This window comes from Rhipicephalus microplus, chromosome 3 (genome assembly GCF_043290135.1).
Source record: "Rhipicephalus microplus isolate Deutch F79 chromosome 3, USDA_Rmic, whole genome shotgun sequence".
In the NCBI taxonomy this organism is placed as follows: Eukaryota; Metazoa; Arthropoda; class Arachnida; order Ixodida; family Ixodidae; genus Rhipicephalus; species Rhipicephalus microplus.
In genome coordinates, this window is record NC_134702.1 from 31,694,163 (window position 1) to 31,721,864 (window position 27,702).

A 27,702-nucleotide genomic window follows, 5' to 3' on the forward strand; every position below is an offset into this window, starting at 1 on the left:
TGTCTGTCTGTCTGTCTGTCTGTCTGTCTGTCTGTCTGTCTGTACATCAGCTATTTAGCGTTCAAACAACCAAACAGGGTCATTTTGCGCTGCCAATGCGCAGCACCTGAACGGCGTCACGCTTTTTCCGAGCAGCACTTCACGAAGGGAATTGTCGCCACCAGCCCTGTTATGTTACGTAGACAGACAGACGAAACGCAAGATGAGAGTTTGTATATTGGCTCTCCCACTCGAAGACGACGGTCGCAACAACGTCATTTCGAGCAAACGCTGCAACGAGCCCCGCACGCACCAACAAGCCTCACACGGCAGCTGCAGCCATGCGTGTTTGCTACCCAACGACGTGCGTGCGTGCGTGCGTGCGTGTGTGCATGCGTGCGTGTGTGCGTGCGTGTGTGTGTGTGTGCGTGTGTGTGTGCGTGTGTGCGTGCGTGCGTGTGTGTGTGTGTGTGTGTGTGTGTGTGTGTGTGTGTGTGTGTGTGTGTGTGTGTGTGTGTGTGTGTGTAATCTACTCGAAATGAGCGTTTCCTTTCGTTTTTCGCCACGTGCGGCATACACGCTTCGTCGAAGAGGGATGCGCCAAGCAGTAGAACCACTTCAACGACGATCAATAGCGGGATGTGGCACAATGGGCAGTCTATTACTCCCTAGGCCCTCTTGCACGAATGTTCTGCTTTGGTTTGTACAGATGCACCGAACCAGCAGCTTCCTGCGTCTTTGATCGGGAGACTCGAGATGCTGGACACTAAACACCGACTCGTGATTACACTGCCCTCTTAGCGGTCTACTCGAGGTATGTGGCAGCAACGAGACCGAATTTCAGCTGTCTTGCTGTACTCCAAACCACCAGAAGAAACACGACATTCTCGTTTTAGACCGTGCTTTTATTTTGTCCTTAATTATCGACTGTATAGGGAGGGAGCACAAGGGGTGGGATTCGACTCTGTTGTTTACGTGATGAAATCTGTGATTATATAACGGCTTAGAAGCTGAGAACAGCTTTTACAACAGTCGGGACGACGACCCATTTAGATGTTTTAAATGTGAATGCATTTTTAGTCGGGCTATGTCAGGCGTCCGTCGAGATCCGTCCACCATCCTCTCCCACAGCAACAGCTGCGGGCGCGCGTGCTTATCCTCGCCACTAGCTACCGAAGCATGTAGTGTGAGAGAGTAGGAGAAGGTAGGTGCAGTGCTTCGCCGCTCCTTCTTTCACCGTTCGCTCTCTCTACTCCCTGCGCCCCACTTTCACGTCTGCTCGCACTTCACTCTCTACCGTTCGCTGGCTGGGCTCAAGGACATCCGGAAATGTGTGCTCGAGACGCCGCTGTGAAACGCCAACGCCGAGCCGAGAAAGCTGTCTTGTCCACTTCATAGTATTTTTTTAAGCGTGCACGCTAGCTGCTTGAGCTGGAAACGCATACCACGTTTCTAGCGGCCAAAAAACGCCACGTGCGGTGAACGGTGCTACTGGATGCACGGCGTCAGAAAAAAAAGAAACATTATTTTTCTCAAGCTGAGTTCTCACGTGCAAAATGTCTTTATGAACGTTACGCAATGCATTTCCATTTCCTAACGATTCCCTTCGGGGAGGTGGGGGTATTTTGTTTTCCTTGTTCAGGCAAAAGGACCACAACATTATCACTGCATTTATAACGTGACTTATAATTCTTAGAAAGAAAGAAAGAAAGAAAGAAAGAAAGAAAGAAAGAAAGAAAGAAAGAAAGAAAGAAAGAGCAACATGACTTCGAGCCTGTCGATCTGACACTATAGCGACCGAATTCACTGTTTATCATTCATTATTGACGTTATTATCAGCGTTTTGGGAGCTGGAAAACCCGGGGTTATGAAAAATAAAATTCGTTTAATGCCATATATGTGACCATTGTATTTTGCCACAAAGATTTAAGCAAATTATTACCCTATTTCTGTAGCAGTACAACCTTTTCGCCGGCTTGCATCATCTTTCCGTATTTTGCTTGAGGCTGCAGCTCATATTGAGGAATTACCAGCCGAGGTAGCTTAGCAGGTAAGGTGTCGAGGTTCTAAGCCCGAGATCTGAGGCTCAATTCCTGGCCACGGCGACCGCATTTCAATGAAGGGGGCACACAAAAACAAATGTGTACTTATACATCTATACACGTCAATGAGGCCGAAATTGATGCGAAGCCCCTGCACTCCGGCGCGTCTGATCAACACATCACAAGTTTCACACGTGAAAAAATGGCAGCATATCCACGGAGTAAATTATGGACAGTGGGGCGAAGCATCCGTCCGTCCATTCGTTCTTGCTTCCGTCCACCCATGCGTACGTGCGTCTGTGTGGCCGCCCGTGCGTCCATCCGCCCGTCCGTGCGTGCGTCTGTTCGTGCGTCCGCACGTTCATCTGTGCGTTCATCCCTGCTTTCGTCCGTGCATCCACTCCTGCGTCCGTCCATGCGTCCATCCATCCGTGCAGCCATCCGAGCGTCTGTCCATGCATCTGCCTGTGTGTGCGTTCGCCCACCTATTCCACACTCCAAGTACCACCAGCTCGCATCTCTTCATCATATATTCCTCATTTAGAAGCACCGCCATCCAGCGGACATTCCAAGGACTGAACGAGAGGAGGCACACACACTTTCTTACGGCTTGCGCTTCGTGTCTACTTCCCACCTTTAACCACCTCGAGGTCATGGTATATACTAGTTCACTGTATTCATGGCACTGTGGCTCAACGCTCGCTAAACCTTTCTAAAACCTAGAAGGTTACGCCCAGCGAGTATAACGTAGCAACACTTTTTTGTCTTCTGTGCGTTGTTGAACAATAAACAATTCGCAGCGTGCGCGTTAACTAAAAGCCGAATTATCCTGTCTCTCAATCCCCCTTCGAAGGCATGTACATTGAGCTCTATCTTTTATTGTTCAACAACGCACAGAAGAAATATTTCACCGGCACCACCTTGGAGGTCAAAATGTTATACCTGTTACACACTACTACGACAGCTACGAGGGACGAACGGGTGTCGCTATAAGGAGCTTCGCCCCTAAAAACCCAGGAATTTGCTTTTTCTCTTCTTTCTCTCAGGACCACCTGATTCGTTGCTTCCGACGTTTCTTTATTTTTGCCGCAGGCGCATCACGTTTGCGCTGTGCCGTCGAACACACAATAGTGCCGGACGCTAACGTAACCCGAGTATTTTGTTCTCTCAACCCCCTTTGGCAAGGAGTAGGTGTTCTTCCTCTCATGCGTGCCCTTCCGCAAGAGCCCCGCCACCGCAGGGTCGCCTCTCTTCCTGTTCATTGTATGCATAGCGCACGCTTAACCGCATCACATTTCCACGCATCCTTATCTCGGCCCGTCCTATGCGATGCCTATCGGACGAGGAGATCAAATTGCTTTGTCGCCGCGTCCTTGTTTCGATGCGCCCCAAGTGACCCGTCCGTAAACCCTGCACGTAACAAGGCGTCCTCCCCCACTCGTGCAACATTGTTCTTTTCACGCTCTCTCCATCAGCTTCGTTACCTGCCTCTCGTTTTCTTCGTGTTCGTAAACCCCTCTCTGTCATATCGATGCATATTCTGATATGGCAGCGCCCTGTCTGTAATTGGTAAGGAAAGCGAATAATTGCTTTCCTTGTTCCGACGTAACCCCTTTCTCTTTTGCCTCCGCTTTAGTGCGTCTACATCTTCATTTAATTTCATGTTTGTAAACGGTTCTTATGTCCGTTTTTGTTCTCTCTACGCACCGTGCCTGCATAGCTTTCGCCTCACCCAAAACGTCATTCATTTCCTTATGTCGTGTACCAATTTTTCCTTTTTTGTGTTTGCTTGCATATCATTGGTTTGCGTGGTTCCTACTACTTTTTATCAACCGCTTTTGCATATCCGTACAAGGAGCTGGCATCATTACCCCCCCCCCCCCCCTCACCTCTCCATTTCCTTTCCTTTGCATCATATATGTAAATGGCGCGTGAATTAAAGTACCCACTCCTTCCCGCAACGTCACCTTTCTTGTGCTGCCGCTCTTTTCGGGTCTTTCATTACATTATATTTTACCACAGCTCTCGTTGTTAACTTGGGTTTCTGTTTCATTGCTGCATATGTCACAGCTACCATTGACTTCTGCTTCCATAACTCCCGTGATCCTAACATGACTTCCATGATTCAAACAGCAGCAGGCGTTACACCGCCCAATTCATCGTGATCTACCTGTTCCTTCCTCGTCGGACCTCTTCCTTATGAGCTTTTGTCTCTACACGGAACAGTTAAGCATATTCTCCGATAAGAAAGAGGCGCGCCGTAAGACGGCAATATAATTACGAATATTGAGCGGGAGAATCTTCTGTTTGTTGCACCGCACATGGAACGCGAAAAGAGTTGTTGAAATAAAGAAAAAAAAAAGCAAATGAAGCTAGAGGTGACGCGTATGGTATATCAGACACTGGTTGTGTCTATACGCGCCCACTAACTTCCGCATTCAGAAATGATGCTTGGCTTGGACTTGACTTGCCACCGACTTCATGCAGCACAAACGCCTTTCGAACGCGCTGTCTTTAAGCGGTACCAAGGCAGCACAAACGCACAGAAGCGTTTCAAACGTGCTTCATTGGGTGTATTCCGATGCCCACCGTAGACGGTTAAATAGACAGCTAAATGGACGGCGGCCATCTTACGTCTCATTCCAATTCTCACGTAGCCGGCAAAGTAGACCGCTCCGAGAAGACCGCATCGTAGACAAATATGATGCAGACTACTTTGCTGTCTAAACCAGATGGCGGCTCAGCGAATCATTCAGATAAATCGGATCTCGCCGGAATTGTCGCTTGCACACAAGCAGACGCTTCTCCAGACGCTTAATGTGAATAACATTTAACTTTTTTAAAATTTAAACACTAAATAAGCCAGAAAATACAACTGTTACGCTTGTTTGTTTTGGCTTTCTATTCTCCGCGCGAGGTGGCGAATCATCGCGTAAAAGGAAACTGGTGCGGCTGCATTTTTTTCATAAGATATTTTTTCACAATCCATCAATGAAGCGAGACCTCATTTCACAATCGTCATACCACTCATCGCGCATTGATCACCAGCATAAAGTTGCCATTCCGTTTTGCCGCACCAAATTCTTTTCAGCAGCCTTCTTACCGAAAACAGCCGCCGATTGGAACCACCTTCCCTCTTCCGTTGTAACAATAACAGAACCTTTGTTATTCAAGACTGCAATTTCTCAGCAATGTTTGTAACTATACGCAGTTTCCATTATCTATCTTTGTCTTGTATGTGCTTGAATTCTTACTTATACATTTTTAGTTGATTTATGTTGCCTTCGCGATTTGCGCATCTGACACTTGTTTCTTTTTTTTTGTCTTTTTTTCTTGTGTGTTATAAAATGTTGTACCCACCCCCTCTGTAATGCCCTACGGGCCCTGAGGGTATTATAATAAATAAATAAATAAAAAAAGCCGTGTCCAGCCTGATGCGCTATTCTGGACACTGTCTAAATTCCGCCATATTGTCAAATTTCGTAATGGCGACATTTTAAGCCAATCAGAGAGGTCGTAGCAGCTCATTTGGCCAAGTAGCATCGATCAATGACGGAATTTGACAACATGGCGGAATTCGACAATGTCCAGAATAGCACCGCAGACGTGTTCCAATTTTCGGACAGCATGGGCTCGGTGCTGTCTTGTGAGCAGTCTGCGTAGACTGTCTACATGCTGTCGAAGAATCGGAACACAACCTTTGAAGGCCGTTTCAAGTTAAGTTCAAGTCGAGAAGCGTTTCTGAATACGGAGGTGAACGTCTCGTGACGCGTTGAAGCGATTTTTTTTTTTTCTGAAGTAAGGCACACGCCTTATTTCTTTTATTGAATATTGCACTACGACACCAGGGTCATGGAAGGAAGTGGACGCACGCAGCGTTTATTTCCTCACAACTTACAAGAACAGTGACAATTGCCTTGTAAAGAGCATAGAGCATCTTGGCGTCAGGGGTATGACTGGATTATATATCTGTTTCATCATGAGCAGTTCGGTAGCAGAAAACTTTTGAAGTTCGATATTCACAAGGCAGAAGTGCTAAAACAGTATGGTGCGCTAAAAAGAAAGCAACTTTATACACGTGCCGTCTAATATTCTAGCGTTATTGCTAGCGCCCACGTAGGCTCCAGAATAGTGTGTATGTTCACGAAGTGCTCGTAACTCAAACAAAAAGATCTACTGCAGTCCTGAAGCTTCTAAAACACTGGAGGTGCGGTTTGTGCTGAGAATTGATGACAGTGAAAGGGGGCAATAACAAAAACTCGAGGAGAGAGTGTGGCATTATTATTATTATTATTATCATTATTATCATTATTATTATTATTATTATTATTATTATTATTATTATTAATATTATATCAAAATTTTAATATGACAAATCATTATTTATCGCGATAAACTATAGCACCAGTGCGAAAAAAAAACTGAAAAGTACTAAACGGAAGCGATCATTAACAAACTCTTATACGTTCAAACGGCCACGCATACTGTATGTATTCCCTGCCTTTTATGTTTGTCCAGATATGGTGCCATGTGTGGCCGGAGGTGCAGCAACACGTGCTTAAGATATATGCGAATATTCACCACATCGCCCGGTGCGCTGCTGGCTGGGTTCAGTGCACGATTATTCTCGAACTGTGCATGATGATGTCTTACGACTAAAAGGTCAACCTTCAGATCAATACTATGCTCACTATGTTGGGCTTTATGGTCCTTCTCAGCTATGCGGGCCCCGACACCCGTCTGCAGTGCTCACACTTTCTTGTATAATGCGATTCGTTCCTTTGATAATAATTTGAGAGCGTGCGGGCACGACCCCTTGATAAATAATGAATGCCATCCAATTTCATCTCAATTCATATTTCATTGAAGGCAACAGAAAGTAACACCGCATTATCTCAATGATCGATTAAACAATCGCCAGAGCGCTTCTCTAACCGTAACTGCATGTTGTAACGATAACTTCTCGGTCGGGGAAATGAAGAGAAGAAATAAACATTCTCTGTACATTTCTTCTCATTGTCCTGTTCTGCTTGTGTATTTGCAGCCCAGCTATTGATTTCTTTTATTCTCGTTCTCACCTTCCTGCCTGACGGACCGCATTCTATATTAAACGAATGGGGCGTCACTTCTCTATTGAATGGCGGCGGGCTTCGTTTTGCTTGCGGGGTCCTTCAGCACATTTCGTATTCAATGATTTCGCTTGCGCGCTCATTTTTCTTGTTTTCTTGCATGGCCGTTTTGGTTCCCTCAGCAACGGATGTGCTTCAGCTCTTATATAACTTTATTACCAGAGACATGGCGCAGCTCGCGCCCTTATTTTTCTTTTTTTTCCTGTTATCTCGCTCATGTACTGCGCATCACAGTACGTCCATCTTCATTAGTCGAGTAATCAATTACCGATGGTCAGAGCCAGAAAGCCATCAAGGCGTCGCTGACGTTATGCAGGCGACATTCGGGAACGGCCGCTCATGGTCCTAAACAGCGCCGCTCTCTTTCTATCGGCAATCTATTTTATTGTAAGTGTTGCACTAGAAATATTTGCAGCGGTTTTTTTTTTTTCAGCCGAATAAAGAAGGACAGCCGTGCCGCATGACGCATACCAGCGACAGAGATAGAGACAAAACTTCGTAGCAACATATTCTATATAAGGACAGAAATATACGCGCATTGGTTGTTAATTTACCGTGCTTGTTTTATCAGACAAGCCATATTAAGTATATTCTTTTGTTGTTCAATTCGAGGCTCTCACTGAGTGGCGTAGCCAGGGAGTGATGCACCAGGCTCGTGCCCCTCCTCCCTCCCCTTTTCAGTTTTTTTTTTTTTTTGCATGGGTACCCAGCACAAAATGCACTCCACCACATTTGTTTGGCCGGCACTAACCAGGTGCTGCCATAACTTTTTTTTTCAAATTAGGAAAAAAGGTTGCCCCTCTCCCTTCCCCCCCCCCCCAATAAAAAATCTGCCTACCCCAGCTTTGAACTTCTAACTTTCGAAGTTTTAAAAACACTGCTTAGGCAAAAACGTGCTCTATTTTCAAAAAAGGCGCAATTCCTTCCCCATTCCATTCCGTGATCCCGAAAATGTGGAATGATCCTGAAGTCGATCTAATTCTGGAGTGACAACTCCACAACAGGGAGGAGATTGCACTCAGTATGTGTGAGCTCTATTCCCACCCCACATCTCTCTTTTTTTCCTCTCTCTCACACACGCGCGCACGCACACGCACACGCGCACGCACACACACACACTAACACACCCGCGCGCGCGCGAATTCTCACGCACAGAGGTGCACGCGCGCACGGACGGAAGCACGTTTCAATGCCATGCTTTAGCCAAGCGCATCCTATCGGGTTCGTAAATTCAATGCACACAGGTTTCAATGAGGAACAAGTCGGCCGTGACACGGGTATGCGACGAAAGAAACGAAGCGTCAAGCGTGGCTGCATTGACTGAATGAAAGCGAAATGTTCAGACTGATACAGTTTCAAGAGCTCTCCGAAAAGTTAATTAGAGCGCGAAAACTTGACACGATCACTCACACACGCACACACCCATGCATCAAACACACAGCGCTCACTTCCAACTGATTTATTCATAGCTCGAAGGCTTCAATATATACGGGACACATTGAATGCTCTACCAACTAGCCCAACAACAAGTTCTCTTAGAATCAAGAGCTCTCGCACGCGCGCGCATCTGGTCTGATCACGGCATTAAAAAAAACTGGCAAAGCTCACTCTGTATAACTCTGCATGTGTTACTCGCCGGGAAGCAAACACAGGATGAGGCGAGGAATGAGAGCAGCCGAGGGCACGCACCTTTGATTAGTCTCAATCGGGGTTCGCCGCCAATGTCGCAAACGAAGTCGCCCTCAAGAGAAAGTGGACGGATCAGTGAGCTCACAACACGGCCTCGATCGCCTCGCTAGGTACAAGACGCAATTACGGCCGGTAACCAAACACCGGTCGACGCTGAGGCCTTCAGAACCACACGCGCCACGCAATCGGGGCATTGCATTCCCCAATCATTCCCTAGCATGACGAAGGTGCAGGAGCGCCCACGCAAGAGGGTGACACAAAATAAAAAAAAAACACTGTACCTATATGACCTCGTTTAATTGAGCCATTACGCTCCTCGATTAACCACGTTACCGGTTCTTCATCGTGTCATTAAGGAGCTGACGGCGGCTGCTCTGTGCGTGCAGTAAATGCCGACGCCGGGGTGCCCACATCGCATGAGGAGCCGGCGGCAAAAGGATGGTGACGCGCCCGATGAGAACTAATGTCGAAAGAAGCGCGCTTGCGCAATCTTCTGGCACGTGGCTCTAGTAACAAGGAACAACGCCTTATCGCGTGAGCCCCGCACTTCTTTTATTACGGTTGTGCAATTGTCTCATAAGTATGGTTTATATAGAATTCCGCGCAAAAAGAGGGAGAGAGAGAGATAAGAAATTGCCAGCCAGGGTTCGTCGACATGATTTATATAGATTCAACCTTCCGTGCGTCGATGTCATTTCGTTTTGAGGTCACGTACAGTGGTGTAATTTAAATGGAGACCCGCGCTATCTTTCAAGAGAAACGGCCAGCGTACTTTGAATATCGGCGCACAGTTATACACCAGTGTCGACGCCTTTCTGATGACGTGGCTTTGCCCGCATTCACATCACACGTTGCGGGCCCGCATAGGGGAGAATATATTAAATATAAAGCTATGTGTCTTTAGTGCATTTTGTGTGTTTTTCGTGTCTCTACGTGAGCGAAATATATGAAGATATGATAATTTTTATGGCTTGAATAACACAAGCTCTCCTTGGGAACTTTTGTTTGTGTTTTTTTTTTGTTTCTTTTTCTTTGCAGGGGTCGGGGAAGGGAAAGGAATTGCGCTGATTTTCACGAATTATATACCCGTGAAAAAGAGCAGCTGGACCAATACCAAAGTGCAAGCAGCATCTTCTTAACAAACTTTATGTTCGGCACAGTGTAAATATAGCTTGAGATGTGACTTGTCTTCCTTCGTATCTCTTTTCCTGTTTTCTATCATTTATTCATGCCCTTTTCCCTGTACAGGACAATGAACCCGTCGTATATCCATTCAGCCTACTCTCCGAGACTTACAGTTTTCGGCAAAAGTTTCGAAACCGCCCTGTTACTGATAAAGCATATTGTGCGCGGGACGGCGCTGTTGGAATGCTTACGGAGCAAGTTTGGTGATTCGATGATAAAGAGGGCGCTGTCAACTCTGTTCCGGACAATAGCCTTTGTTAGGATGAGCGAAAGTTCTACATAGGATTACAAACTAGGAGAGTTGGTGGCTCTTCATTTCTGCATATATTAAGTGTGAGTGTGCAAGGACGGAGCAAAAATAGAAGAAAAAAGTCACAGCTTTGCAGCAAAGGCGAAGCAATGAACGCGCTATCAACAAATTGGAAGGTCACGCGCAGAATAACAAGCAGGTCGAAATGTGCGCCGCGTTTCTCACGCACAAATGATACACGGAACGTAATCACAGGTACAGATGAACGCGAATAAGCGTCTCAGTTGTTACTTAACTGTGTCTGAAAAGCGTGCCCTTTTCGCAAACGGGGGCTGTGCGACGATTGCGGCAACCTCTGTGCGCCCCGTAACTTCAACAGAATCGTTTCAAGCCTAACGCCAGCCAAGATGTATGAACCTCCCCACCCGCCACGCGCTCATTGCGCCATCTTGCTGGAAATGCTGAAAACACGATAGTTCACCCTCTTCCCCGAGATGCCCGGCAGCAGCGGTAAGTGGTAGGTATAGCTAGCTTGCCGTTTGAACGTTAGGAGGTAGCCCTTGGTGGCTTAATAAAGAACAAAAGTACCCCTTGGTGGCTCAGTAGTTAACGCCTCGCATTCAGGACGCGGAGGTCCCACGTTCGATTCCGCACTCCAGAGTATTTTTTCTTGAGTTTTCTTTCTTTCTTGCGTTTTCCTATACATAGATACGTATACATATATGGTGCATGACATCGACGCTGACACCGGCGGCGAAATCCAGCCGAGAGTGTCCATATAATTGCTATCGCAATAAAAAAAGAACACGACGAGCGCTTACAACTGAGTGGTTTGACCTGCTACGACGTGACAGGCCCAGTCTCTTCCACAGTTGCCTGACAACGCTCCACGAAAACTGGACTTGCAATTATGACGGTGCCCATAGGTTTGCTAAATGTCTTGTAAAATAAGACACAGATATGTGCTTACGGCAATCGAAAGCTAAATTGATTCCCGCAAACAACGTCACATTTGTCTGCGTCTGGTCTTCTTGCACTAAACAGTGCTCGACAAAACTCATTTAGTGTATTCGAATGGAAACCCGGGACAATTTTTTTAATTACGCACACAGTATTTTTCGATAAACTATAACCAGTAATAGGCCGCTGTGATAGCTCCGTGGTTAGAGCATCGAACGCGTTATAACCAATAATAATAATAATAATAATAATAATAATAATAATAATAATAATAATAATAATGTCTATTGAGCTTTAACGTCCCAAAACCACTATATGAATATGAGAGATGCCGTAGTGGAGGACTGCGGAAAATCAACCACGTGTGGTATTTGAAAGTGTACCCGAATCTAGGCACACGGAAACATTAGTCAAGAGTCAGTGCATGCCGCTTTACCACTTTCTTAACCATCTTTGTTGGACATTGTATTGGCAATTTTATTAACACTTTTTTTAAATATTAAACTGATAAAACAACGCTTGATTACCTTGCGACGGCTGTCGCAACGCAATAACATGTTTTCATCTAATTTATTACTCAGTAAATATAAGCAATAAAAATAATTCAGCCACCATAAATTTTGTAATAAACAACGCCACCCTTTCCACTGCAAAATACTTAGAGCTCACACACACACACACACACACACAAAAAAAAAACTCTGCGTTTATATGTTCGCTACTTTTTGAGCTTGTTACGCTAAACTGAGTGCTCGGTGGGCTCCATAATGGAGTCTTCTTTTCACACCTTGGGTTCGACTTGTTTCTCGAAGCGTACACCACTCTAACTGGCAGCGAAGTGGGCGCTATCACAACACCACAAAGAAAACTCACGTTTCCTCAACAGGGAGAAAAGAAAACTGCGGAACAGCGCTTTTACAACAGACTCTTTTCTCGGAAACATTTTAATCTGGTTAAAAGTAGCCGCCGCTTGCTTCTTACTCTTCTCTTATTTTGTTACATACACTCCGAGAGAGGTACTTCATGAACAAGCTGGAGCGCATTAAGGGGTTCCATGTGCGCCGCTATAGTGCACTTTTTTCCGAGCAGCTTTACTCGCAATTTACTTTCCTTTATCCCTCTTGCTCGCACCTGCGTCGCAGTAGCGTGCAGCGTTAAAAAAGCTACACCAGTGGCTTTGTCAAAGCGAGCCGGCGAAAAAAGCCCAACGAACATGGAGACAAAAAGGGAAACAAGAAATATAAGGAGAAAATAAAGAAAAGTCAGAATCGCGATTGGTAAATGTCGTTTGGTGCGACAAAAGATTTCATCAGAAAAGCCTTGCGCTGCAGCTTATTGGCGGCCATGGCACCAGCGCGTCATAACAGAACTATCGAAGTGGCGAAGAGATTGAGGTCACGAACAATAGAAGGGAACAGAACCATGCACATCTACAGCAGCAACGACAACAAATAGAACTTCCAGTGTGAGCCTCAAGATCGTGCGTGCGTATACCTTGTCGATAACACCTGCTCGTCCCTGCGGGATTCCTTGAAAAGGAAAAAAAAAACAGATATAAAGACGAAAGAATAAGAATGATAGGAAGAAAGGAAAAGCAAACCGACAATACTGATCTTCGGGAAGCGAATGCCTTCCCCTTTACCCTATTCGTCTTTTCTTTCCTTTTTTTTTTCAACCTCCCCCCCCCCCCTTGTTTTTTCTCGAGGTTCAAATTGGAACGTTCTTATGAGAGGGGAAGTACGAGCCAGCGAACCAAAAGGTACAGTTTGTCGGCACCGTCGCCTTGCAAAAAAAAAAAAAAAAAAAGGAACGCATTGATCTCAAGTGGACCGCGGCCGCGCCTTTAGTCAGAGCGACGTCTTCGTCTCTATGGCGCCGAAGACTTTACTCTTGTGTCTTCGTCGCGAAACAACGGTTGGCGAAAAAAAAAAAAAAAAGCTTAGCGATCGAGAATTACAGATTGGTCTTCGCCCTAAAAATAAAGAAAAGCGTCTGTTCATTATTTGCCCAATCGACTTTTTCTGGATCTCTTACTTAATTGTGCAGTCTTTTCCTCCCCTATTTTATGAAGCTGTCGAATAAAGCTCCTCATACATTTTAATAGGCATTTTCAGAATTCCTGTCAGGAATTAGAAATAAACTGGAGAAAGGACGCTGTGACATCCGAAAGAAAGAAGTTTCCGTAATGTTGAGGGGTGGTATCAGAAGTAATTCGAGTGCAAATCAATTACTTCGTATGTTTTCCCGTGAAAGTTGTCTACCGCGCTGGAGCTGTGGTTATAATTCTCGGCGGCTGACCTCATTCAGATGATGGCCCGCGTATTTGAATCTATAGGTGCACGTCAAAGAACCCGAGGTGGTCGAAATTTGCGGATACCTAATTTCCTCGTAATCATGACGTGGTTCGAGACAGTCAAAGGCTAAATATTATTACTATTACGAATTTGACACCCATAATTTCCGAAAAGCACGCTGGCACAGTCCATTGCTAGCGCTATGTCTGGGAGCAATATCTTTACATTTGACGACGATTGGGCTAGGTGCGTCATCGATCAAATATGTTCGGTGGTTTCCGTGGCAGGGTAGGCAACCCAGATTTCTTTGTCATGTCACACATGTGCAAATGACGTCGTTAAAACGTCAGAAGTGTCATACTCACATGCTCACAGGTGCGTCGGTGCCTTCAGCGCAATGAAAAGGAGTGCCGAACAAAGGAGAAATAAATATGCAGAAAATGCTGCACCGGCTCAATAGGAATAGGCCTCTAGAGCCAAAGCCTGGTGCTCAAAGCGTCACTTTCGTTTTAGGGGCGAAGCTCCTTAGGGCGTGGTGTATGTACATCCTATGGGGTTTGTTGTTGGTGATGTATACGTAGCCACCGGTGGCACATACACGCTCTAGAGCGGGTATGTGCCACAGGGGATGCGAAATGGGAAATGGCGGTACTTCAAGATCCATGCAAGAAGACGTTGACTCTTCCAACGAGTTTACCATTGCCCGCCTCAACGTTCGTTATCTCAATGCACATGTGTATTTCAACATTGATATCGCAGACAGGACCAATAAAGGCCTATACAACATGTGGCTTTAATTCATTAATATGTGGGGTTTAACGTCTCAAAACCACCATATGATTATAAGAGACACCGTAGTGGAGGGCTCCGGAAATATTGACCACCTGGGGTTCTTTAAAGTGCACCCAAATCTGAGCACACGGGCCTATACAACAATTCCGCCTTCATCAGAAATGAAGCCGCCGCAGCCGGAATTCGATCCCACGAACATGTGGCTTCTAGATGTCCACAAAGATGTGTATCATGTGACTATATGAAACCAACCATGATCCGAGGAACACACATTGACCTAGTATTTGCAAATTTTCTACTGCAACTTATACAGGAACCGCTCATAATGAAGATACATCATAATGAAGGGACAACCTATACAGAAACCATAAAGCCGTCATAATGAAGAGACATCGCACACTATCCATCGTCTCTAAGTGCAAATAAAATTTGATTTCTATATATACACACATAGGGTTCCTCATGATGTCTTCAGATCATGATCGACTGGGCGAATTACACACAGAAGATTCACGGTTTTACCTATGATTCTCTCCGGAGCTTCGCCCATTCGTCATCATTTACCCCGTGGATATGTTGTGATGTTTTGCTTTATTTCCGAAACCGGCATTCTAAGTCGCTGTTGCGGCGGCTGCATTTTCGATGGAGGCAAAAATGCTGTAGGCCCTTCTGCTCAAATTTGGGTGCGCGTTAAAGAACCACTGGTAGTCGAAATGCCCGGAGCCCTCCACTACGGCGTCTCTCATAATCATATCGTACATGGTTTTGGGACGTTAAACCCCATACGTAAATCATCAAAGCACGGTGCATAAGCGTGACATTGCCGACGTTCAGACGCTGACATCACGTGTTATGTTATGACGCCATCACAAGACGTTACGCGAGGACGTTGTGACATTACATCACCACCTGCTGACGAGAGTTTTCTTGCATTGAGTGGTGGCGCCGCTCGCCGGACGGAAGTCGAATTGCTCGCTTCACGGTGCGTGTAATGCTTTCCCACTAATAAGTGATATCGGCTAGAGCTGGGGCCGAACTTGGGTTACGGCAGCTTGAGGCCTCTTGTGACGGCGCATCTGGCGTAGCGCCTCCGTACTGACTTTAAATGTTTAGATTCCCGTCTTTAGAGAATCTGCTAATGTAGTGACTTTTGTGCGTGTACTACACCGAACGAGACATTGTGTGCCGTGACTCATTGTGCTATACCACAATCACCCCTCATCATACCCTCCTTTTTTCTTTCCTTTTTCCCCTTACTCCCGTGAGGAGTAGCAAGCCAGAAATCCGCTTTCAAGGCCGATCTCTCCTCCTTCTTCTCATTAGACACCTTCTGCTTCTGATGTATAGTGTCTCTCTGTATCTCAATACGCACGGTATTACCCTATAGAGCATGCACCTTACCGAACAAACAATAATCCACACTTCCGTGACTGCGAGGTCGTTATTGTTATTGAGCGTGGATATCCCAGGTAAGTGCATAGGTATGAGGAACAAAATTCAGAGGCCTTTTTATAGCGCTGAAGCGGAAGAACGCGAAGCGCTTAGACGAGTGGATTGACGAGAATCCCGCATGATCACTTCCCCACCGCCTAGCGCCGCAGGCATATATCTACGGCTCGGCTGTGTTTCGAAATAGCTTGCAGGTGTCGCCACGCTACGGGTGTCACAGAGGCGTGTGCCAACGCCGCGTGTCATTGCCCGACCTTTACAAGCGGCACTCCCATACTGCGCCGCGAGCGATCTGCGCCAAGAATAAACAATGGAAAAAGACGGAAATGGGAAACAAAACCAAAGCGAGCGAAGTCAAGTGTACGCCTTCGTGAGCGCGTAGGTCGTGGTGCCGCGTATTCGGGAGCTCATCATCCGCGGCTCGCCGATGCCTCCGCGGCTCGCCCCGCATTGTGATGGATTCAATGTCAGCCTCGCGAATAACGAAGTGCCCCTGTGCGAGGTGCCGACGCGCAATACTCCGAGTGTCAATATAAGGGAAAAAAAAAAGAAGACAGGAGCGAGGTCGAATGGCGTCTTCGCACGACGTCAGCGGAGCGAACAGCGCCGTGTTAGCCGAGCTGAAACGAACCATGAATGTGAAGGCTTTTTCGTGCGTGTGTGCGGATGGGCGAGGCTTCGACGCATCCGAGAGTGGCCGCCATCGTGCGTCAGAGAAACGGTAAACAGGCGAAAGCAAATGGCCTCGGCTTACTCAATGCGTTCCCTTTTGTTCCCCGCGGGAAAAGAACTGCGCAATGGCACACGCCCCCCAATACAATGCATTGGCCGTGCCTGTGTCATTCAGACGCCGCGAAGTAAGCTTAGTATAACTAGAGATTTTTTTTTGTCTATCTAGTTTCTGTCGGCTTTGCCACATTTCTTTCAGCTCGCTAAGGTATGCTCACCTGGTTATTCTTTCGCGAGGTCGCTTTTACGTTAGAATATTTCGTAAGACCGCTGGCTACACAAATGTACGATAATTCTTACGCGATACGACAAATATGACAGGTGCGAAAGCACTCTGAACGCGGCTTTACAGGCAACGAGACACGAGGTAAGTGCACATGAATGTATGTATGTATGTATGTATGTATGTATGTATGTATGTATGTATGTATGTATGTATGTATGTATGTATGTATGTATGTATGTATGTATGTATGTATGTATGTATGTATGTATGTATGTATGTATGTATGTATGTATGTATGTATGTATGTATGTATGTATGGCGAATGTGCCTTCAGATGGCATGAGACGTGATGATGACGACAATATACGCCTATACGAGTACGTAGTACAGAGTGACGAGGACGCCTATTGTTGAGCTTGTAACTGTGTTCACGGAAATTAAAAGAAGATCAAGACTAAACATGTCTATTCCAGCTTTTTAATGCTCGCGCATTCTTATAGCTTCTTTGATAACGTTAGTTAGAATTGATAACGTTAGTTAGAAGTTAGTTCAACCTCACGACGGCAATCAGTATGTGCGCTTGTCTGTTAAAAAAAAGGAAAGGTGACTTTCGCACTTCTATGTGTATATATCCCCATCAAGTCAATTCGACGCCAACAAACTAGACGGCATATTAAGGGCACACCCGGGTCCGTGGGTTATCACCGGGGATTTCAATGCGCATCATCCCATCTGGGGAAGCTCAAGGCTTAATTCAACGGGACGACGTCTAGCATCATTGGTTTCCAGTCATGGTCTCGTCCTTCTGAATGACTCCAATCCTACGTTTTTGCGAGGCACTACATATAGTAGCTGCCTTGATTTGTCCTTTGTTTCACGCCGATTTGCTACACGAATAAAGTGGTTTTTGGACATTGAAACACACGGAAGCGACCACATCCCCACTTACCTGAAGATTAAAGGTATTTCGAACACGCACTCCTCTACCACAACACAAAGAATAGTTTGGAGTGTGTTCAAAACTCAACATGAGGATGGTTGTGAAGAAGGCCTGTCCAATGGTCTTCAGCAAGCTATTAAGGAAACTGCACATGCGGCTATGCGCACAATAATATGCTCTTCGAAGTACTCTGAATTTGACCTCGACCTGGAGCGACTTCGTGCGATCCGCCGTCGTGCCGAAAGACGATACCGGCGCACCAATTCCACAGACGACCTACGAACAGCCCGGCGCATCCAAAAAAAGATACAACGGCGCCTCGACAAATTAGACACCCAACGATAGTGAAAATTTTGTGCGTCGCTAGATCCTCATAAACCACTGTCTCAGATATGGAGAATCGTGCGAGGTCTACGTTTTGTTCCAGAGCAGCGTTTTCCCTTCAAAACCCTTGCACTTTTTCATCGCCGGCATAAAATTGAGGTAGCAGAAGATTTCTGCGCAATGGCCGAGGGCCAGACAGCGTACACAAGCCTACATACAGTGAATCATATCCCTCATTCACGGGACCCGCGCATGGATCTACCGTTTACATCACAGGAGCTCGATGCGGTGCCCGTCTTATGCAATAAGTCATCATCAACTGGTCCGGATGACATCTCATACAGGATGCTGTGCAACCTTGATAAACGGGCACGAGAAGCTCTCCTCATCTTCAACGATTCCTGGCAAGCTGGCGTTGTTCCGCAAGATTGGAAGATTAGCCGCTTGGTACCTATTCTTAAGCCTGGCAAATCTCCCCTGGACATTGCCTCTTACCGACCGATCGCACTTTCAAGTTGCGTAGGAAAGGTAATGGAGAGAATGATCTTGGCCAGGCTTGAATGATACCTGGAATACTATGAGATATATCCGAATGCCATGGCTGGTTTTCGCCGTCCCCGATGTTCGATCGACAATGTTATAGATCTCGTCACATATGTCCAGCAACAAAAGGAATGTAAACGAATATCTGCTGCCATGTTCCTTGACGTAAAAGAAGCATACGACAACGTTATACATGACGCCATCCTCGAAGCCATTGAGTCAGTGGGCCTAGGCGGGCAACTGTATTGTTGGACGCGCAGTTATTTACAAGGACGGGTTTTATTTGTGAACACTGCACATGGTCCAACCTCCGAACACCCAATGCATTGTGGAGTACACAAGGTGGCGTCTTGAGTCCAACCCTCTTCAACCTCGTTCTCATTGGTCTTGTAGAACGACTACTAAATGTGGTCGAGTTATCCATGTACGCTGACGACATCTGCGTCTGGGCATCTGGCATGACAAAACCTCAGGTACGCGCAAGACTTCAAAAAGGTGTGACGTTGGTATCAGTGTACCTCAAGGACCAGGGTCTGAAAATCTCGCCATCGAAATGCGCATTGATTACTTTTAGTCGAAAGCCAATGAGACCATACGCTATATCAATCCATGGCCAAGTCATACGATATGTCAGGAAGCACAGATTTTTAGGCGTATTCATTGATAGAGACCTCTGCTGGGGCCCACATGTGACCGACTTGAAGAAGAGGCTGACAGAAATTGCTAACTTATTCAAGTATCTTGGAGGAAAAATCTGGGGGACTTCAGTACATGCAATGATGCAATTGTACAAGACGCTTTTTCTTGGCTATTTGCGCTACAGTTTGCCTGTGTTGACCAACACTTGTAGAACCAACATTCGGACTCTCGAAAGCATCCAGGCTATGGCTCTGCCAGTTTGTCTGGGGCTACCGCGATGTTCATCAACAGCTGAGACAATCAAGATCGCTAATGACTACCCGCTCAAAACGCATATCATGATGGAAGTGCTTAGAGCACACGTGAAGCATCTTACTCGTGCCCCTGCCCATCATCTAGCTTCACTGCCAGAAGCCCGACCTCGTGCCTCATTTTTCCAGACAGTCTTGTCATATCGCACACGCATTTCTACGGGATATACAACTCCATCGAGAATTTCAACTCCCCCATGGAGTATGACCTATGCACATGTTGCACTCACGGTTCCAGGCATAGGGTCAAAAGCCCGGCTCTCGTCTCCAGCGCTAAAGCAGCTTTCTCTTCTCTTGTTATATGAGAAGTACAGTGACCATACTCATCTATATACTGACGCTTCAAATAAAGTGGATGGGTCTGCAGGGTCGGTGATCTTTCCTGCAACAGCGACAACGGTGAAGTTTCGGTTATCCCACCAGACATCATCGACAGCTGCGGAACTTGCTGCTCTACGTAGCGCAATTCAAGTAATTAAACACCAAGAAGCCAAGAAATGGAGCGTGTTCACGGTTTCTAAGGCAGCACTACAGTGTTTGATATTCGCCTTACGCCGGGGACCTCATGAACAACTATAGTGCTGGAAATTAGAGAGCTGCTTCATCACCTCTTCGACGAAGGACACAGAATCACGTTTCAGTGGTTTCCAAGTCACTGCGGCATATTGGGCAACGAACATGCCGATGCAGCTGCTCGATCAGCACACGAAGATAGTGAAGAAGATTCTATACTATTTTCAAGGACTGATGCTGCAATGACCATCCGAAAAATCGCTAATGCAGAATTAAAATCCCTGTGGAACGCCGAGTGCTTACGGCACACGCGACTGCATAGACTGGACACGTCTCGTCGACTCCGGCCTCCGTCTGGACTCTCTCGACTCGAGACAACGGTGCTTTGCCGACTATGGCTTGGTGTCGCCTTCACCAAAGCTTTCGCCTTCCGAATCGGCATGGAAGACAGTGCTGCTTGCGGTCATTGCAGCAGCGATGAAACTATAGAGCACGTTCTCTGTCACTGCCCTCGTTACACCGTGCAAAGACGGCAACTAGCTGCAGCGTTAGCTCGCCTTGACGACAGACCTTTGTCTGAACAAACAATGCTGGAAAGACGACATGATTTGTGTGCTCACAGAAAATCAGTGAAGGCCTTACTGATCTTTTTGCGCGGCAGCGGCCTATTGTATAGACTGTAGCACCCTAGCTCCCCCCCCCCCTTTTTTTTGCGCACGTCTATTTCCCTCTTCGCTTTTTTTCCCATCTTTCTTCCCCATTCCCCCTTCCCCTAGTGCAGGGTAGCGAACCGGATGCTCCATTTTCTGGTTAACCTCCCTGCCTTTCCCTCATTTTATTCTCTCTCTCTCTCTCTCTCTCAGTTAGAATAGAGTTGTTGTGCGAGTGCGCTCTCGATCGCTTCTGCGCTTGTCACTACGCATATTGTTTTCGCAGCATTGAACAGCCTACATTTCTCTACACAGATACCGAACTTTCAATCTTTATAACACGAAGTACTGCGTTGTTGACACGCGCTGTTGTTTTTTGCATTTCTTCTGATGACGAGCGTTGCTCTAAAGTTACTCACGTTACAAGGGCCGCGTAAGCTGCTTATAACAAGCTGTACAACGCGCAACGTGAAATATCTGGTATGGAATTCATGATACTGAATAATATATCAAGCATGATGAGAAAATTTGAGGAGCACCACGGGTGCACCTGTTAGGAATAATTACTTGCACCCGCCTTATAAATTTCACTGTGCTGCAAAAGCAGCGATGCGCATCCTCATGACGGCCTAGATCTTTAACAGTTACCTGGTTTCTAATAAAGCAACTAATTAATGGCTTAAGCCCAATTGTAGAAACCACCTCTGCAAGTCATCATGCACCGCATCTGCGCGCGTGTTTGCGCTCCTCCACCAAGTAGCAAACAGAGAAAGAGTCTTTTAATTTAGAGCGTTATTGAATAAAAATTTGGTGCCTGGTTGCCCCTTGATGCGCAAATAGCGACCGACTAATGAAGCGGTTTTTTATTCACGAGCCAATTTACCGCTGTCACAGGAGCTCGGGCGGGAGGCGTACCTTATTGGATACACGTCAGTGCAGAGTACCGCTGCATCGCATTTCGGATTCGTATAACAAGTTTAACGTTTGCTTCCTTTTAAATGCGAAGCATTTCTTAGCAAATTTTGGCGACCTTGAGCGTATCTATCTATCTATCTAACTATCTATCTATCTATCTATCTATCTATCTATCTATCTATCTATCTATCTATCTATCTATCTATCTATCTATCTATCTATCTATCTATCTATCTATCTATCTATCTATCTATCTATCTATCTATCTATCTATCTATCTATCTATCTATCTATCTATCTATCTATCTATCTATCTATCTATCTATCTATCTATCTAGCCGCTCACGTTTGGGTGCTCTCGTGGTCACCCCCTAAACTTGGTGTGAACCACGATTAGCATGGGAGGGTAAGATGGTTTGACGAATACGACGCGCTGGTCAAGACATAAGTAATGGTTTTGGGACGTTAAAACCCCATATATAAAGAGACAAGTAATGTCACAATCCCGTCACGTACGTCGTCAAACGTTTCCCGCCAGGCAGTGGCACATACGCATGGGCGGGTATGTGCCGTTGGTATGCGGGTATGTGCCACAGGTGTTTGACACTTAGTATTTACCCAGGAACGACGAGAACACGCATGGCCAATTTTAACGCACGAACGTTAAGAAATACCTGACAACGGTAGCGTCGACCCGACGAAATGCCAGATACCCAGCTAGAATGGAACCCACGCATTCTGCGTGACAATGAAGCACTTTACCACAGAACTACGCCAGGTCTCGAAACTACTTTTCAAATAAACGCTAATCTTTGTGAAAGGTCAGTAGTGGTTGCAGTGCTGCCTGCCCAATTTCGTAAACATTACATATGTACTCCTTTGATACAGCCGTCACGTCGGGCTAAGGTCAATTGTGGTTGGTTGCCACGCGTTGAAGTTGAATTATGCAGCAGTGTCCAGGGCCAGCATCCTCGCGAGCATGAGCGCTTCATATCAGCTTCTGGTGTTGCTGATACGCATGTTCCAGTTGGCATCGTTGCGCAACTGCAAACAACTCATTAAATAAACATCTGCACTCTTCAACATATGTCTGTGCGTGCAACATTTGTACATATATTTTGCGTCATTTCATGACGTGTCACTCAATAAAAAATTGCAACTCAGTCACCTTCCCTCCATATGCTTCGCATAACGTCGATTCGCAGGTGCATGAAATATGCCGAATTTTAAAGACGATGGTCTTTCTTGGGTACCTTCGACGCAAAAATTTTGGTCTGTCTGTCTGTCAGTACGTTTGTCTGTTTGACCACTCTTACCGGCATCGGGTACTTGAAACGGCCGACCCCATCCGCAGTGACCACCATTGTTGCTCAAGGTTGAGCGTTCATGCTTGTGCAATTGTCAATTAAAAAACAATTATTTCGCATGTCTGGGGCACGATAACAACGCGCATATATACTGCATATTCATCTCTTACTAGAAAACGCATACATAAGTAATTTTAAGGAACGCAGCGCTAATCACGCTGCGCTTACCATGCAACGCTTGCACGGAACGGGGAGTGTTTCCAATGCTTTGCTAAGACAAGACGGTGGTGGCACCTACCCGTCGCCTCGCGTTCTACAGCTTATTACCTCTGAGACGGGCGCGTACGGCGACGCGCTTTGTTTTCCAAGAGAAACTGCCAGAAGGCGCTCATGTCTCACGTGTGACGTGACTTGATGCGCTCGTTCGCCTCCGCTGCACGCTCGAGGCCCTCTAACGCAGCGCCTCCGGAATACCATTCACCAATTTTCTTGCGCAGGACACCAAATAAATGTTTGTTCACTCTCTCCACACGCAAGACTAACGTCTTTCGACGACATTTGGAGATTACGTGCTGATACGGGGCCAATTTTTTTCTCAGCTTATCGCACTGCCACAACATAGCAAAATAGTTATGTGCGGCACAGTGGTTGCAGCACTGCAGTAATACGGTGGTGGCCGTGCCTATGCGTGTTCGTGCTTGCTTCCACTGGTGTGAATAAATAATAGGTGTGCTTTTTTGTAGTTGCATGCCTTGCATAACTGTTTAATAACGGAAGTGGGTATGGGCCAATTAAGGGCTCATTTTCCGGTTAGACTCATCGCAATTAAACAAACAAGAAATAAAGCGAAGGGAAGTACGGGGGACATTATGTGTACTCTGCATAGCTGTGGTGTACTATTTACGCCATAAAAAGAAGCGAATCACCGCGGACCAAGAGATCAATTTCATTCTGGTTACGACCGAAGCGACATCCTCCGGGTGATGCGCCCGGTACTCAATTGAGTTACAGCGGCGCTCGTTGTCCCGTGCATTTCATTAACTATGTCCGTGTGCGTGATTCTTGGAGTAGTAGATGGCGCGATTCAAAGCCGTGGGGGTAAATGTAGACCACTACTTCAGCCAGGGGGCGTCGCGTAGCGAGTGATGCATTTCACGAAATGACAGCTTAGACCATGATCGTAAAATAAAAAGAACTTGCGTGAGGCCAGGACATCTAGGATCTTCGTGAGAGGCCTTCGCCTTACGGTCAATATATGTCATGATGTTAATGGCAGGAATGCTGGGTATTTTAGAGCTATTGGTTCCGTAGATTTCTAAGAACCATCCCAAGTAAGAGGTGCGGATTAAAACGACACATCGGCAATAAAAAATGCACTAGAGTGAACTTGCGGACGCGCCCACTAGGGCACTCGAGAGCTGTTGTATTTGCAATCACGTACGAGCGAGTGAACATAACCGAAGCTATGGGAGTGGCACGAGTAAAACCTCTTACTCAGAGATTTTGAAAAGTATGCTTTTCTGTATGACAACAAAGTTATGCTAAACAGCCAACTTTATGCCGACAAAAGTGTTTTTGGCATGCATGTTGAAGACAGCTGCTCTCATCAATGGTAAAATTTTGCGAAACGACAAAAGTAACTTTTAGCGTGCACTACGTTCGCCACCTCTTCTTTTTAGCTCCTCTCTTCAACAATAAACAAATCAATGCGTCGACGTCGAGCGCGGAGCTGTGAACCTGCGTCTTTACTGAGTAGCTCGGTGATCCATCATCGGCGTTTACAAAGGGAGCCGCTTCTCTGAAAGCGCGAGCATGTTTTCTTTCTCTATTTTTGCCTTTATCGCTACGTCGAGTACGTAAATCTGCCGGAATACATCGCGTTTAAACAGGCAGGTCGGGAGAACAAATGGCGAGAAAGAACAACAAGAGCAAACTAAAGAACGGTCAATGAACAACGCAGAGGCCGCGGCATCGCCAACGCCAACGACAGCCGCAGCAACCGCAGACTACGCCGCCACACCTGTCAGGACGAAGGCGAATAAAGGGAGGGGAGGGGGGGAGCTAACCACGGAAATACCGGCGGTCCGCCGCGCAATATTCTGGCCGGGCTCCAAGAACCCAAAGGGGGACGAACGTGTCGAGTGAAGACCTCTGCAACCAGTGCGATAGACCCGGGCAGCAACTGGCAGCTTCGGCGAGGATGGGAAGGCGCGGCGTCTTCTTCCTATATGACATGTTCGGTCGGGCTCGGGCTAATTAACATTCGCGCTTTGTGTCGCAGAGGGAAGAGAAGGGAGAGGCGACAAAAGCGTGATTTCCGTGGGAACTCCACGTCGCTGGCAGTGCTTCGCGCACGCAAACAAGCACACACGCTGGGAAACAATCGAGCTGTGTTGCTGATGAGGAGGGAAGAGGTGACTGCGAGAGCGCTGGAGGCAGCAACCCTCCCCGATCTCGAGTGCCCAGAAATCAATACGACGGCCAGTTTCGCACGTATAGCCAGGTACGAGCCCGGTTGAAAAGAGGAAGCAAGTCACGGACAATGCTCAAAAGAAAAGCCAGAGCTCGGTGCCGCGCAAGAAAAAAAAAATTTCACATGCATGCGCACGCTCCGAGTTAAAGACGCGTTGAGAGGCAGTACGGTATTTCTGTGCACAGTGTCGGTGGGTGCGGTAGCGGCGAAGAGACAACCCCCCCTCCTGCGTCACCAATACCATTGCAAACAGGCGGCCTACAACGTTCATGCCGCTGCACACACCCAAGTTGTTGTTATCCCACCCCCTCTTTTTGTTGTGCCGCTGTTATGGAAGTGATGTTGTCGTGATGAATCACCTCTGCGAAGCGCACGCGCGCGACTGTGTTTGGAGACAACATGATCTGACGTGCCTCGCAAGAACGACACCCGATAGACACCGTTTCGTGCCGCGATCGCTCAAATAAAGACAGCAGCGCTTGGCAACGGGGCTCGCGTATGTATCGCTAGAGTTGAACTTCGGCAAGAGATAGCTGAGACCTCGATATAACGGCTCATATCGCTTCGGACAGAGCAAAACGCAACAACGCAATGCAATGCGCAAGTAAGCATAGGGACAGGGTGGTCTTTCAGGCCTGACCAACACGACCGGCAAACGCCGCAGCGGACAACAGCGAGCCGTGCAAACGAATTGCCCGCAGAACAGCGGCGGTCGAGTCGCCGGAGCCCTCACCGTGTCGCGAAGACGTTGCCACGGCGACTGGATCAGTCGCTCGCTGGTCCGGGGTGGCTGGTTGCTGCGGTGCACGGCCAGAAGCGAGTTGACAGCAGCGGGCCGCGCTAGCGCAGCTCACGCGGAGGAGGACGCATCGCCAGCCGACCACAGGGTCGTTGCTGAGCCCGCCATTCCGCCGCTGCTGCGCGATGCGAGACGTCGTCGAGAGCGGTCGCGTCGGGATCACCGCCGGCTTCGAACCGCGCGACATCTGGAGGAGCCGAGAACAGGCCAATGGCCCGCGCCTAGGGCGCGAACCCGCGAGGGGGCGTGAGGCGTCCGTAAGCGCCAAGGAGGTTTAAAACATCTTTGGTACGCGCTAAGAGTAACTGTCTATTCTTCGCACGGGAGCAGAGTTGCGCACAAGTCCGCCTCTGGGCTCAACGGCTGTGCAGTGAAGCCTCTCGTCGCACGCGCGGGAGAAAAATACGGCACGATGTTCCGGCGCCGCAGACTTATTCGCGCGAGCCGTGCAAGACGGCACTGTTGCAGTGAGGCGGTATATCGTTATAAGTAGCGAAAATGCTTCAGACCTTGCTTAGATTCAGGTGCATGTTTAAAAAACCCCAGGTGGTCGAAATTTTTGGAACCCTCCGCTACGGCGTCTTTCATAATAACATGATAGTTTTGGGACGTTAAACTCAACAATTATAAATGAGGTTAAAATGATTAAAAAAAGTACCTCTATCGTAATAATGCCACAGCGCGGTTTTAACACCAGACGTACAATGCACAATCTTTCTGCAGCAACAATTTTGTGATGGCCTGGTCTATTTCTGTGGATGGATGAATTTATATGGCTGTATTCTTTAGATTGGGTGGCGGCTAACGCCACCTAGCCTACTCCGCTAGATGATGCCACCTATATAGTCTCTCGGGGGGCTCACGCGTTTGCGGCTTTGATGTTATGGCCATTCTATCTTTAGTAATCCGGCTGAAATAATGTAATCGCTATGGGCGCTCGCACTTCAACTTATTTTGACACGATGTCCCGAGTCTCCGAACTGCGGATATTGCGATTATCTGCGAACGAAGGTGGATTAGCGTAATATCTCCGTTAACGTGAAGCCTACCAGGCGGGTTGTTTACGTCACATAAACGTTTACGTTCTGTAAAGACCCTCGTGTGCTCGAATTCTATCAGGTAACATAGTAACGCAGATCGTTTACGTACAAGCTAAATGTCCCTAATGGCGGTCACGATGAGACTGCAGCTGCTGCGGGCAGAGAACACGCGAACGTCACGCCATCGTGCACGTAAAGTTGGCTTCACTGCGTGAATTGAACATTCCACACCCCCTTTCCACCACGTGACAGCGCTCACCTGACAGTAGCGCGAGTGGTGGAAGGAAAAGCCATGCGCAAATCTGCTACCTAAAGGTAGCATATACAGTATCTCTAGGCGACGCGCACTCATTGCGCCATCTCACGGGTAATGCTGAAAACACGATACTTCTCCCTAGGTGGCCATCGCCAACGGTAAGTGGTAGATGTGAATAGCTTGCCGTTTCGACGTAGAAGGAGGTGCACCTTCGTGGCTCAATGGCTAACGCCTCGCGCTCACAATTCTGAGGGGAGAGGTCAATTCA

The 27,702-nt window shown here is 47.1% G+C and overlaps 1 protein-coding gene across 2 annotated transcripts in view; it reads right to left on the reverse strand.

The window, feature by feature from the left end:
• The window catches only part of Nep3 (M13 family metallopeptidase neprilysin 3), a 192,049-nt gene extending 165,801 nt beyond the window's left edge, over positions 1-26,248 (reverse strand). Inside the window, exon 1 of one of the 2 annotated variants that reach the window (XM_075889187.1) lies at positions 26,073-26,248. The gene's annotated coding sequence lies outside the window, so the exon portion shown is untranslated. The remainder of the gene's footprint in view (positions 1-26,072) is intronic. The other variant, XM_075889189.1, reaches the window with a different exon arrangement.
• Positions 26,249-27,702: the final 1,454 nt, after the last annotated feature.